Below are 13,986 nucleotides of genomic sequence, written 5' to 3'. Positions count from 1 at the left end.
TCAATTCCCCTTGAAAAAGTGGTGGAGGTCGCAGTAGCTTAACAAGACTGTTTTAATGCCCCTTGGAAGAGACGTGGAGGTCACAGTGGAATAAAATGACAATATCAATGCCCCTGGGAAAAGTGGTGGAGGTCGCAGTAGCTTAGCAAGATGGTTTTAATGCCCCTTGGTAGAGACGTGGAGGTCGCAGTAGCTTGACAAGACGGTTTTGATGCCCCTGGGAAAAGTGGTGGAGGTTGCAGGTGATTAAGAAGACGGTTTTAATGCCCCGTGGAAGAGACGTGGTGGTCGGAGTAGCTTAACTAGACGGTTTTAATGCCCCTTGGAAGAATGGTGGAGGTCGCAGTGGGAAAAAAAGACAATATCAATGCCCCTGGGAAAGGGAGTGGAGGCCACAGTAGCTTAACAAGACAGTTTTAATGCCCCTTGGAAGAGACGTGGAGGTCGCAGTAGCTTAACAAGATGGTTTTAATGCCCCTGGGAAAAGTGGTGGAGGTCTCAGTAGCTTAACAAGACGGTTTTAATGCCCCTTGGAAGAGACGTGGAGGTCGAAGTAGCTTAACAAGACGGTTTTAATGCACCTGGGAAAAGTGGTGGAGGTCGCAGTAGCTTAAAAAGACGGTTTTAATGCCCCTTGGAAGAGACGTGGAGGTCGCAGTGGAATAAAAAGACAATATTAACCCCTTAAGCCCCGCGGGTGGTTTGCACGTTAATGACCAGGCCAATTTTTACAATTCTGACCACTGTCACTTTATGAGGTAATTACTCTGGAACACTTCAACGGATCCGCCTGATTCTGAGATAGTTTTTTCGTGACATATTGTACTTCATGATTGTGGAAAAATGTCTTCGATATCACTGGCGTTTATTTGTGAAAAAAATGGAAATTTGGCGAAAATTTTGAACATTTTTCAATTTTCAAAATTTGAATTTTTAAGCCCTGAAATCAGAGAGATATGTCACACAAAAGAGTTAATAAATAACATTTCCCACATGTCTACTTTACATCAGCACAATTTTGGAACCAAATTTTTTTTTGTTAGGGAGCTATAAGGGTTAAAAGTTGACCAGCGATTTCTCATTTTTCCAACAAAATTTACAAAACCATTTTTTTAGGGACCACATCACATTTGAAGTCACTTTGGGAGGTCTTTATGACAGAAAATACCCCAAAGTGACACCATTCTAAAAACTGCACTCCTCAAGGTGCTCAAAACCACATTCAAGAACTTTATTAACCCTTTAGGTGCTTCACAGGAATTTTTTGAATGTGGAAGAAAAAAATGAACATTTAACTTTTTTCACAAAAATGTTATTTTAGACCCAATATTTTTTTATTTTCACAGGGTAACAAGAAAAAATGGACCACAAAATTTGTTGTGCAATTTCCCCTGGGCACGCAGATACCCAATATTTGGGGAAAAAACACTGTTTGGGCGCACGGCAGGGCTCGGAAGGGAAGGAGCGCCATTTGACTTTTTGATTGTAAAATTTGCTTGAATAATTAGCCGACGCCATGTTGTGTTTGCAGAGCCCATGTGTGCCCAAATTTTGGAGCTCCCCCATAAGTTACCCCATTTTGGAAACTAGACCCCCCAAGGCACCTTTCTAGATGCATAGTGAGCACTTGGAACCCCCAGGTGCTTCACAAATTGATTCGTAAAAATGAAAAAGTGAAAAAAAAAACACTTTTTCATTTTTATGAATCAATTTGTGAAGCACCTGGGGTTCCAAGTGCTCACTATGAATCTAGATAGGTGCCTTGGGGGGTCTAGTTTCCAAAATGGGGTCACTTGTGGGGGAGCTCCAATGTTTGGGCACACAGGGACTCTCCAAATGCAACATGATATCCGCTAGCAAATTGAATGGAAAATCGGCTCAAATTGTTAGCCGACACCACATTGCGTTTGGAGAGCCCCTCTGTGCCCAAACTTTGGAGCTCCCCCACAAGTGACCCCATTTTGGAAACTAGACCCCACAAGGCACCTTTCTAGATGCATAGTGAGCACTTGGAACCCCCAGGTGCTTCACAAATTGATTCGTAAAAATGAAAAAGTGAAAAAAAAAACACTTTTTCATTTTTATGAATCAATTTGTGAAGCACCTGGGGTTCCAAGTGCTCACTATGAATCTAGATAGGTGCCTTGGGGGGTATAGTTTGCAAAATGGGGTCACTTGTGGGGGAGCTCCAATGTTTGGGCACACAGGGACTCTCCAAATGCAACATGATATCCGCTAACAAATTGAATGGAAAATCGGCTCAAATTGTTAGCGGACACCACGTTGCGTTTGGAGAGCCCCTCTGTGCCCAAACTTTGGAGCTCCCCCACAAGTGACCCCATTTTGGAAACTAGACCCTGCAAGGCACCTTTCTAGATGCATAGTGAGCACTTGGAACCCCCAGGTGCTTCACAAATTGATTCATAAAAATGAAAAAGTGTTTTTTTTTTCACTTTTTCATTTTTACGAATCAATTTGTGAAGCACCTGGGGGTTCCAAGTGCTCACTATGCATCTAGATAGGTGCCTTGGCGGGTCTAGTTTCCAAAATGGGGTCACTTGTGGGGGAACTCCAAAGTTTGGGCACACAGGGGCTCGCCAAACGCAACATGGTGTCCACTAACAATTTGAGCCGACAATTTGTTAGCGGATATCATGTTGCATTTGGAGAGTCCCTGTGTGCCCAAACATTGGAGCTCCCCCACAAGTGACCCCATTTTGGAAACTAGACCCCCCAAGGCACCTATCTAGATTCATAGTGAGCACTTGGAACCCCAGGTGCTTCAGAAATTGATTCATAAAAATGAAAAAGTGTTTTTTTTTTTCACTTTTTCATTTTTACGAATCAATTTGTGAAGCACCTGGGGGTTCCAAGTGCTCACTATGCATCTAGATAGGTGCCTTGGGGGGTCTAGTTTCCAAAATGGGGTCACTTGTGGGGGAGCTCCAAAGTTTGGGCACACAGGGGCTCGCCAAACGCAACATGGTGTCTGCTAACAATTTGAGCTGACAATTTGTTAGCGGATATCATGTTGCATTTGGAGAGTCCCTGTGTGCCCAAACTTTGGAGCTCCCCCACAAGTGACCCCATTTTGGAAACTAGACCCCCCAGGGCACCTATCTAGATTCATAGTGAGCACTTGGAACCCCAGGTGCTTCACAAATTAATTCATAAAAATGAAAAAGTGTTTTTTTTCCACTTTTTCATTTTTACGAATCAATTTGGGAAGCACCTGGGGGTTCCAAGTGCTCACTATGCATCTAGATAGGTGCAATGGGGGGTCTAGTTTCCAAAATGGGGTCACTTGTGGGGGAGCTCCAATGTTTGGGCACACAGGGGCTCTCCAAACGCAACATGGCAACCGCTAACAATTTGAGCCGATTTTCCTTTCAATTTGTTAGCGTACACCATGTCGCATTTGGAGAGCCCGTGATTTGCCTAAACAGTGGAGCTCCCCCACAAGTGTCCCCATTTTGGAAACTACACCCCTCAAGGATTTTATTAAGGTGTATAGTGAACATTTTGAACCCAGAGGTACGGCACAGAATTTGTTTACATTAGGTCATCATATTGAATAAGTTGTCATTATTCTTGAGCGCAAGTGCTCGCTACTTGAGTTTGCATCGGGTACTCAGGTATGCACCATGTACAGCGTGTGCTCGAGTGACATGCTCGAGTCCCTGCTCCGCATGTTTCACGGTTATTAGACACCCAAAAAAAAACATGCGAGGATCGCTCGTGCATGGCAGGCAATCCCCGTAAAGTTTTTTGGCCACGAAGCATATGGGGCAGAGACTCGAGCATGTCACTCAAATACCCACGATACTCAATGCATACCAGAGCACCCGATGCAAACTCAAGTAGCGAGCACTTGCTCTCAACACTAGTCGCCATATCATCTTTTTTTCTTACTTTTGAAAAAAATCCCAACCCCAGCCCTAACCCTAGCACAACCCTAACCATAGCGCAACCCTAGCCCTAACACAACCCTAGCCCTAGCACAACCCTAGCCCCAGCACAACCCTAGCCCCAAACCCAGCCCTAGCCCAATCCTAACCCAAGAGTTTATTTTTGGCGCCGTTCCTTGTGCGGTATAAGTGATTAGACGACTTTATTCTTCAGGTCGGTGTGATTACAGCAATGCCAGAATCATATGGGGTTTTTATGACTGACAGCTGTCACACACTAAAAGACGCATTTTTTGTAAAATCTAGTTTTTGCATCGCCATATTTTGAGAGCTATAATTTTTCCAGATTTTGGCAGACAGTCATGTGACGGCTTGTTTTTCGCGGGATGACTTGACGTTGTTATTGGTACCATTTTCAGGCACGTGACATTTTTTGATCGCTTTCTATTCTGATTTTTGGGAGGCAGAATAAACAAAAACCAACAATTCAGGAATTGTTTTTTTTTTTTTTTTATTCTGTTCCGCGTGTGGTAAAATTGATAAGGCAGCTTTATTCTTCGGGTCAGTACGTTTACAGCGGTACCACATTTGTATAATTTTTCTATGTTTTGGCGCTTATACAAAATAAAAGCTATTTTATAGAAAAAAATATTTTTTAGCATCGCTTTATTCTGAGAACTATAACTTTTTTATTTTTCGGCTGATGGAGCTGTATTGCAGCTTGTTTTTTGCGGGACGAGATGACGTTTTCAGCGGTACCATTTTTATTTATATGCGTCTTTTTGATCGCGTGTTATTCCACTTTTTGTTTGGTGGAATGGTGATAAAGCATTGTTTTTTGCTTCGTTTTTTTTTTTTTTTTTTTTTACCATGTTCACTGAAGGGGTTAACTAGTGGGACAGTTTTATAGGTCAGGTTGTTCCGGACGCGGCGATACCAAATATGTGTACTTTTATTGTTTTGTTTTGGTTTTTTTTATAATAATATTTATTGATGGGTTCATTATCTTTTTATTTTTGGTGGATTATTTTTTTTATTTTTTTTTAATATTTTTGCAAATGTTTTTTTTTTTTTTTTTCCACTTTCACACAGTTTATACACTTTATTACTTTGTCCACTCTGGGACTTTCACTTTTTTTTTTCTGATCGCCTGCATGGCACAGGAATGCAGCACCATCCCTATGCCATGTAGGCTGTCAGCGGTGCACAATGTGAAGATTGCTTGGAGATGCACTGCGCATGTCCAAGCAATCTTCCTGCTCTCTGGTGACCCGGATGTTGTCATGACGACATTGGGTCGTCATGGCAACACCCGGGAAGCCTTTGCAGACTGCGCTGGAAGCCGGAAGAGGAGGTGAGTATCGCCGATCACCTCCCCTTGCCCCCGCAATGCCGCGATCGATTTCGATCCACTTTGATCGCAGCATAGCGGGGGTTAATGTGCTGGGAGCGGTGCAGGACCGCTCCCTGCACATAGTACCGGGTGTCAGCTGTGACAATCAGCTGACACCCGGCGGCGATCGCGCCCGCACAGCCTGTGTGCGCGCGCGATCGCCATGACGTACTAATACGGGTCTGGCTCTTAAGTCCCAGGGCACACACGCGTATTAGTACGTCAGATGTTGTTAAGGGGTTAATGCCCTTGGGAAGAGACATGGACGTCGCAGTACCTTAACAAGACTGTTTTAATGTGCCTGGAAAAAGGGGTGGAGGTCGCAGTAGCTTGGCAAGAAGGTTTTAATGCCCCTTGGAAGAGACGTGGAAGTCGCAGTAGCTTAAGAAGACGGTTTTAATGCCCCTGTGGAAAGTGGTGGAGGTCACAGTAGCTTAACAAGACGGTTTTAATTCCCCTTGGAAGAGACGTGGAAGTCGCAGTAGCTTAACAAGACGGTTTTAATGCTCCTTGGAATAGACGTGGAAGTCGCAGTAGCTTAACAAGATGGTTTTAATGCCCCTTGGAAGAGACGTGGAGGTCGCCGTAGCTTAACAAGGCGGTTTTAATGCGCCTGAAAAAAGGGGTGGAGGTCGCAGTAGCTTGGCAAGAAGGTTTTAATGCCCCTTGGAAGAGACGTGGAAGTCGCAGTAGCATAACAAGACGGTTTTAATGCCCCTGTGGAAAGTGGTGGAGGTCACAGTAGCTTAACAAGACGGTTTTAATTCCCCTTGGAAGAGACATGGAAGTCGCAGTAGCTTAACAAGACGGTTTTTATGCTCCTTGGAATAGACGTGGAAGTCGCAGTAGCTTAACAAGATGGTTTTAATGCCCCTTGGAAGAGACGTGGAGGTCGCAGTAGCTTAACAAGACGGTTTTAATGCTCCTGGGAAAAGTGGTGGAGGTCGCAGTAGTTTAACAAGAATGTTTTAATGCCCCTGGGAAAAGCGGTGGAGGTCGCAGTAGCTTAACAATACGGTTTTAATGCCCCTGGGAAAAGTGGTGGAGGTTGCAGGTGATTAAGAAGACGGTTTTAATGCCCCGTGGAAGAGACGTGGAGGTCACAGTAGCTTAACAAGATGGTTTTAATGCCCGTGGGAAAAGTGGTGGTGGTCGGAGTAGCTTAACTAGACGGTTTTAATGGCCCTTGGAGGAATGGTGGAGGTCACAGTGGAAAAAAAAGACAATATCAATGCCCCTGGGAAAGGGAGTGGAGGCCACTGTAGCTTAACAAGACAGATTTAATGCCCTTTGGAAGAGACATGGAGGTCGCAGTAGCTTAACATGATGGTTTTAATGCCCCTGGAAAAAGTGGCGGAGGTCGCAGTAGCTTAACAAGACGGTTTTAATGCCCCTTGGAAGAGACGTGGAGGTCGCAGTAGCTCAACAAGACGGTTTTAATGCACCTGGGAAAAGTGGTGGAGGTCACAGTAGCTTAAAAAGACGGTTTTAATGCACCTTGGAAGAGACGTGGAGGTCGCAGTGGAATAAAAAGACAATATTAATGCCCTTGGGAAAAGTGGTGGTGGTCGCAGGAGCTTAACAAGATGGTTTTAATGCCCGTTGGAAGAGACATGGAGGTCGCAGTACCTTAACAAGACTGTTTTAATGCGACTGGAAAAAGGGGTGGAGGTCTCAGTAGCTTGGCAAGAAGGTTTTAATTCCCCTTCGAAAAGACGTGCAAGTCGCCGTAGCTTAACAAGACGTTTTTAATGCCCCTATGGAAAGTGGTGGAGGTCACAGTAGCTGAACAAGACGGTTTTAATTCCCCTTGGAAAAGACGTGTAAGTCGCAGTAGCTTAACAAGACGGTTTTAATGCTCCTTGTAATAGACGTGGTAGTCGCAGTAGCTTAACAAGATGGTTTTAATGCCCCTTGGAAGAGATGTGGAGATCGCAGTAGCTTAACAAGACGGTTTAATGCTCCTGGGAAAAGTGGTGGAGGTCGCAGTAGCTTAACAAGACAGTTTTAATGCCTCTGGGAAAAGTGGTGGAGGTCGCAGTAGCTTAACAAGACGGTTTTAATGCCCCTTGAAAGAATAGTGGAGGTCGCAGTAGCTTAACAAGACTGTTTTAATGCCCCTTGGAAGAGACGTGGAGGTCGCAGTAGCTTAACAAGACGGTTTTAATGCTCCTGGGAAAAGTGGTGGAGGTCGCAGTAGCTTAACAAGATGGTTTTAATGCCCCTTGGAAGAGACATGGAGGTCGCAGTAGCTTAACAAGACGGTTTTAATGCTCCTGGGAAAAGTGGTGGAGGTCGCAGTAGCTTAACAAGATGGTTTTAATGCCCCTGGGAAAAGTGGTGGAGGTCGCAGTATCTTAACAAGACGGTTTTAATGCCCCTTGAAAGAATAGTGGAGGTCGCAGTAGCTTAACAAGACTGTTTTAATGCCCCTTGGAAGAATGGTGGAGGTCGCAGTAGCTTAACAAGATGGTTTTAATGCCCCTTGGAAGAATGGTGGAGGTCGCAGTAGCTTAACAAGATAGTTTTAATGCCCCTGGGAGAAATGGTGGAGGTCGCAGTAGCTCAACAAGACGGTTTTAATGCCCATTGGAAGAGATGTGGAGGTCGCAGTAGCTTAACAAAACGGTTTTAAAGCCCCTGGGAAAAGTGGTGGAGGTCGCATTAGCTTAACAAGACGGTTTTAATGCCCCACCGAAGAGACGTGGAGGTCGCAGAAGCTTAACAAGACGGTTTTAATGCCCCTGAGAAAAGTGGTGGAGGTCGCAGTAGATTAACAAGACGGTTGTAATGCCCCTTAGAAGAGACGTGGAGTTCGCAATAGCTTAACAAGATGGTTTTAATGCCCTTTGGAAGAGACGAGGGGGTCTGAGTAGCTTAACAAGACGGTTTTAATGCCCCTGGGAAAAGTGGTGGAGGTCACAGCAGCTTTACAAGATGGTTTTAATGCCCCTTGGAAGAATGGTGGAGGTCGCAGCAGCTTAACAAGACGATTTTAATGCTCCTTGGAATTGACGTGGAAGTCGCAGTAGCTTAACAAGATGGTTTTAATGCCCCTTGGAAGAGACATGGAGGTCGCAGTAGCTTAACAAGACGGTTTTAATGCTCCTGGGAAAAGTGGTGGAGGTCGCAGTAGCTTAACAAGATGGTTTTAATGCCCCTGGGAAAAGTGGCGGAGGTCGCAGTAGCTTAACAAGACGGTTTTAATGCCCCTTGAAAGAATAGTGGAGGTCGCAGTAGCTTAACAAGACTGTTTTAATGCCCCTTGGAAGAATGGTGGAGGTCGCAGTAGCTTAACAAGATGGTTTTAATGCCCCTTGGAAGAATGGTGGAGGTCGCAGTAGCTTAACAAGATAGTTTTAATGCCCCTGGGAGAAATGGTGGAGGTCGCAGTAGCTCAACAAGACGGTTTTAATGCCCATTGGAAGAGACGTGGAGGTTGCAGTAGCTTAACAAAACGGTTTTAAAGCCCCTGGGAAAAGTGGTGGAGGTCGCACTAGCTTAACAAGACGGTTTTAATGCCCCACCGAAGAGACGTGGAGGTCGCAGAAGCTTAACAAGACGGTTTTAATGCCCCTGAGAAAAGTGGTGGAGGTCGCAGTAGATTAACAAGACGGTTGTAATGCCCCTTAGAAGAGACGTGGAGTTCGCAATAGCTTAACAAGATGGTTTTAATGCCCCTTGGAAGAGACGAGGGGGTCTGAGTAGCTTAACAAGACGGTTTTAATGCCCCTGGGAAAAGTGGTGGAGGTCACAGCAGCTTTACAAGACGGTTTTAATGCCCCTTGGAAGAATGGTGGAGGTCGCAGCAGCTTAACAAGACGATTTTAATGCTCCTTGGAATTGACGTGGAAGTCGCAGTAGCTTAACAAGATGGTTTTAATGCCCCTTGAAAGAGACATGGAGGTCGCAGTAGCTTAACAAGACGGTTTTAATGCTCCTGGGAAAAGTGGTGGAGGTCGCAGTAGCTTAGCAAGACGGTTTTAATGCCCCTGGGAAAAGCGGTGGAGGTCGCAGTAGCTTAACAAGACGGTTTTAATGCCGCTTGGAAGAATGGTGGAGGTCGCAGTAGCTTAACAAGACTGTTTTAATTCCCCTTGGAAGAATGGTGGAGGTCGCAGTAGCTTAACAAGATGGTTTTAATGCCCCTTGGAAGAGACGAGGAGGTCGCAGTAGCTTAACAAGACGGTTTTAATGCCCTTGGGAAAAGTGGTGGAGGTCGCAGTAGATTAACAAGACGGTTTTAATGCCCCTGGGAAAAGTGGTGGAGGTCCCAGTAGATTAACAAGACGGTTGTAATGCCCCTTAGAAGAGACGTGGAGGTCGCAATAGCTTAACAAGATGGTTTTAATGCCCCTTGGAAGAGACGAGGAGGTCTGAGTAGCTTAACAAGACGGTTTTAATGCCCCTGGGAAAATTGGTGGAGGTCACAGTAGCTTAACAAGACGGTTTTAATGCCCCTTGGAAGAATGGTGGAGGTCGCAGCAGCTTAACAAGACGGTTTTAATGCCCCTTGGAAGAAATTTGGAGGTCGCAGTAGCTTATCAAGATGGTTTTAATGCCCCTGGGAAAAGTGGTGGAGGTCGCAGTAGCTTACCAAGAAGGTTTTAATGCCCCTAAGAAAAGTGGTGGAGGTCGCCGTGGAATAAAAAGACAATATCAATGCCCCTGGGAAAAGTGTTGGAGGTCGCAGTAGCTTAACAAGACGGTTTTAATGCCCCTTGGAAGAATAGTGGAGGTCGCAGTAGCTTAACAAGACGGTTTCAATGCCCCTGGGATAAGTGGTGGAGGTCGCAGTAGCTTAACAAGACGGTTTTAATGCCCCTTGGAAGAGACATGGAGGTCGCAGTAGCTTAACAAGACGGTTTTAATGCCGCTTGGAAGAATAGTGGAGGTCGCAGTAGCTTAACAAGACGGTTTTCATGCCCCTTACAAGAGCCATGCAGTACAGCATATTAAAAACATTATTCCCATTATTGGGGAGTGGGTCTCCCCTAGTCTTTGCCTATGCCTTCCAAGCAAAAGCTGCCAATAATTAGGACGGAGGAACGACAACACGGACCACGGATCACCAGAACGTCCAGTTTCATGTCCCTTCCACGCGCCTTGCCCATTGTAAATGAAGTAAAATAGCTTACAGTCGCACTATCAATGGAAAAAGGGTAATAAAGAGGAGATTAGAACCGTGGAAGAGGAAAACAACAGTTCTATTCCTCTGGCCTACACCAGACTCTTTTAAACAGATATATTGGTGTCTGACCAGTCAGGGAGACACTATTACAGTTTTTTTTACGGCAAAAAATGAAAAAAGCAGGATAATACAGAAATTTGACCCGTGGAACTGCAAAACCACAATTCTATTTTTCGAGCCTACACCAGAATCTTTTAAACAGATATATTGGTGTCTGAACAGTTACAGACGCACTCAATTTTTTTTTTTGGTGGGGGGGGAACCAAAAGGTTAATAAGACGCGTATTTGTACAGTCTGACTGAGGGGAAAAAAAAATGCAGGATTTAGATGAAAAAAATTTTTTTTTTCCTGGCCCCTGAGACTGGGGTGATAAGTCTAGCAATTTGACCAACAGGAGCACACAGGACTGTAATGCAGCGCTTGCAGGTATAGCCATTGCGTCTCCTACACAGCCTGCCTGCGTGATATCTGTGATGGATATTAGTCCTGAGAAAGACTGTCTGTTTGATTTGGCAGGCTTTAGAGACCATACACTACCAATTTCGCACTATTTATCTCTCCCTAACTCAGCAGCACCCACTCTACACTGTCTGATCAGGAGTGACTGTGTCCAAGATGGCGGCACCCGGTTTTAAATACTCGAAGTGACGCTGTGCGGACAGCCAATCACTGTAATGCTCACAAACAACATGGCTGCGGCATTCCAATGACTGGCTGGCAATCGCTACATGTTCATTGGCCCTGTAAAGAGCGCCAAATGAGTAGGGTGGAGACCCGAGCCCCCGCCCAAATAACCCGAAATGCTCGGTGCTCGCCGAACATCCCGAGTAGTGAGATGCTAGGGTGAGCAACGAGCAGTGTCGAGCATGCTCGCTCAAGACTAATAAAAAGACAATATCAATGCACCTTGGAAGAGTGGTGGAGGTCGCAGTGGAGTAAAAAGACAATATCAATGCCCCTTGGAAGAGACGTGGAGGTCACAGTAGCTTAACAAGACGGTTATAATGCCCCTTGGAAGAGACGTGTAGGCCCCAGTGGAATAAAAAGATAATATCAATGCCCCTTGGAAGAGTGGTGGAGGTCGCAGTGGAATAAAAAGACAATATCAATGCCCCTTGGAAGAGTGGTGGAGGTCGCAGTGGAATAAAAAGACAATAGCAATGCCCCTTGAAAGAGTAGTGGAGGTCCCAGTGGAGTAAAAAGACAATATCAATGCCCCTTGGAAGAGACGTGGAGGTCACAGTAGCTTAACAAGACGGTTATAATGCCCCTTGGAAGAAACGTGGAGGTCCCAGTGGAATAAAAAGATAATATCAATTCCCCTTGGAATAGTGGTGGAGGTCGCAGTGGAATAAAAAGACAATATCAATGCCCCGTGAAAAGACGTGGAGGTCACAGTAGGTTAACAAGATGGTTTTAATGCCCCTTGGAAGAGACGTGGAGGTCCCAGTGGAATAAAAAAGATAATATCAATGCCAATTGGAAGAGTCGTGGCGGTCACTGTGGAATAAAAAGACAATATCAATGCCCCTTGGAAGAGTGGTGGAGTTCGCAGTGGTATAAAAAGACAATATAAATGCCCCTTGGAAGAGACGTGGAGGTCACAATAACTTAACAAGACAGTTTTAATGCCCCTTGGAAAAGTGGTGGAAGTCGCAGTTGAATAAAAAGATAATATCAATACCCCGTGGAAGAGTGGTGGCGGTCACTGTGGAATAAAACGACAATATTAATGCCACTTGAAAGAGACGTGAAGGTCACAGCAGCTTAACAAGATGGTTTTAATGCCATTTGGAAGAGACATGGAGGTCACAGTAGCTTAACAAGACGATTTTAATACCCCTTGGAAGAGACGTGGAGGTCGCAGTAGCTTAACAAGACTGTTTTAATGCCCCTGGGAAAAGTGGTGGAGGTCGCAGTAGCTTAACAACATGGTTTTAAGGCCCCTTGGAAGAGACGTGGAAGTCGCAGTAGGTTAACAAAACGGTTTTAATTGCCCTGGGGAAAGTGGTGAAGGTGGCAGTAGCTTAACAAGACGGTTTTAATGGCCCTGGGGAAAGTGGTGGAGATGGCAGTAGCTTAACAAGATGATTTTAATGGACCTTGGAAGAGATTTAAAGGTGGCAGTAGCTTAACAAGATAGTTTTAATGCCCTTTGGAAGAGACATGGAGGTCACAGTAGCTTAACAAGATAGTTTTAATGCCCCTTGGAAGAATGGTGGACGTCGCAGTAGCTTAACAAGATGGTTTTAATGCCCCTGGAAAAAGTGGTGGAGGTCGCAGTAGCATAACAAGACGGTTTTAATGCCCCTTGGAAGAATGGTGGAGGTCGCAGTAGCTTAACAAGACGGTTTTAATGCCCCTGGGATAAGTGGTCGAGATCGCAGTAGCTTAACAAGACGGTTTTAATGCCCCTTGGAAGAGACGTGGAGGTCGCAGTAGCTTAACAAGATGGTTTTATTGCCCCTGGGAAAAGTGGTGGAGGTCGCAGTAGCTTAACGAGACTATTTTAATGCCACTTGGAAGTGACATGGAGGTCGCAGTAGCTTAACAAGACGGTTTTAATGCCCCTTGGAAGAAGAGTGGAGGTCGCAGTAGCTTAACAAGATGGTTTTCATGCCCCTTACAAGATCCATGCAGTACAGAATATTAAAAACATTATTCCCATTATTGGGGAGTGGTTCTCCCATAGTCTTTGCCTATGCCTTCCAAACAAAAGCTGCCAAAAATTAGGACGGAGGAACTTGCAATGTTGACAACACGGACCACAGATCACAAAAACGTCCAGTTCCATGTCCCTTCCACGCGCCTTGCCCATTGTAAATGAAGTAAAATAGCTTACAGTCACACTATCAATGGAAAAAGGGTAATAAAGAGGAGATTAGAACCGTGGAAGAGGAAAACAACAATTGTATTCCTCTGGCCTACACCAGACTCTTTTAAACAGATATATTCGTGTTTGACCAGTCAGGGAGAAACTATTACAGGTTTTTTTTACGGCAAAAAATGCCAAAAATAGGATAATACAGAGATTTGACCCGTGAGACTGCAAAACCACAGTTCTATTTTTCTGGCCTACACCAGACTCTTTTAAACAGATATATTGGTGTCTGAACAAGTCACAGACACACTCAATTTTTTTTTTTTTGGGGGTGGGGGAATACCAAAAGGTTAATAAGACGAGCATTTGTACAGTCTGACTGAGGGGAAAAAAAAATACAGGATTTAGATGAAAAAAAAAAAAATTTTCCTGGCCCCTGAGACTGGGGTGATAAGTCTAGCAATTTGACCAACAGTAGCACACAGGACTGTAATTCAGCGTTTGCTGGTATAACCACTTCGTCTCCTACACAGCCTGCCTGCGTGATATCTGGGATTGATATTAGACCTGGGAAAGACTGTCTGTTTGATTTGGCAGGCTTTAGAGACCATACACTACCAATTTCGCACTATATATCTCTCTCTAACTCAGCAGCACCCACACTACACTGTC

This window comes from Phyllobates terribilis, unplaced genomic scaffold (assembly GCF_046119375.1).
Source record: "Phyllobates terribilis strain yellow unplaced genomic scaffold, ASM4611937v1 Scaffold_4__5_contigs__length_816908805, whole genome shotgun sequence".
NCBI lineage: Eukaryota > Metazoa > Chordata > Amphibia > Anura > Dendrobatidae > Phyllobates > Phyllobates terribilis.
Note: the sequence above shows the minus strand (reverse complement) of the source record.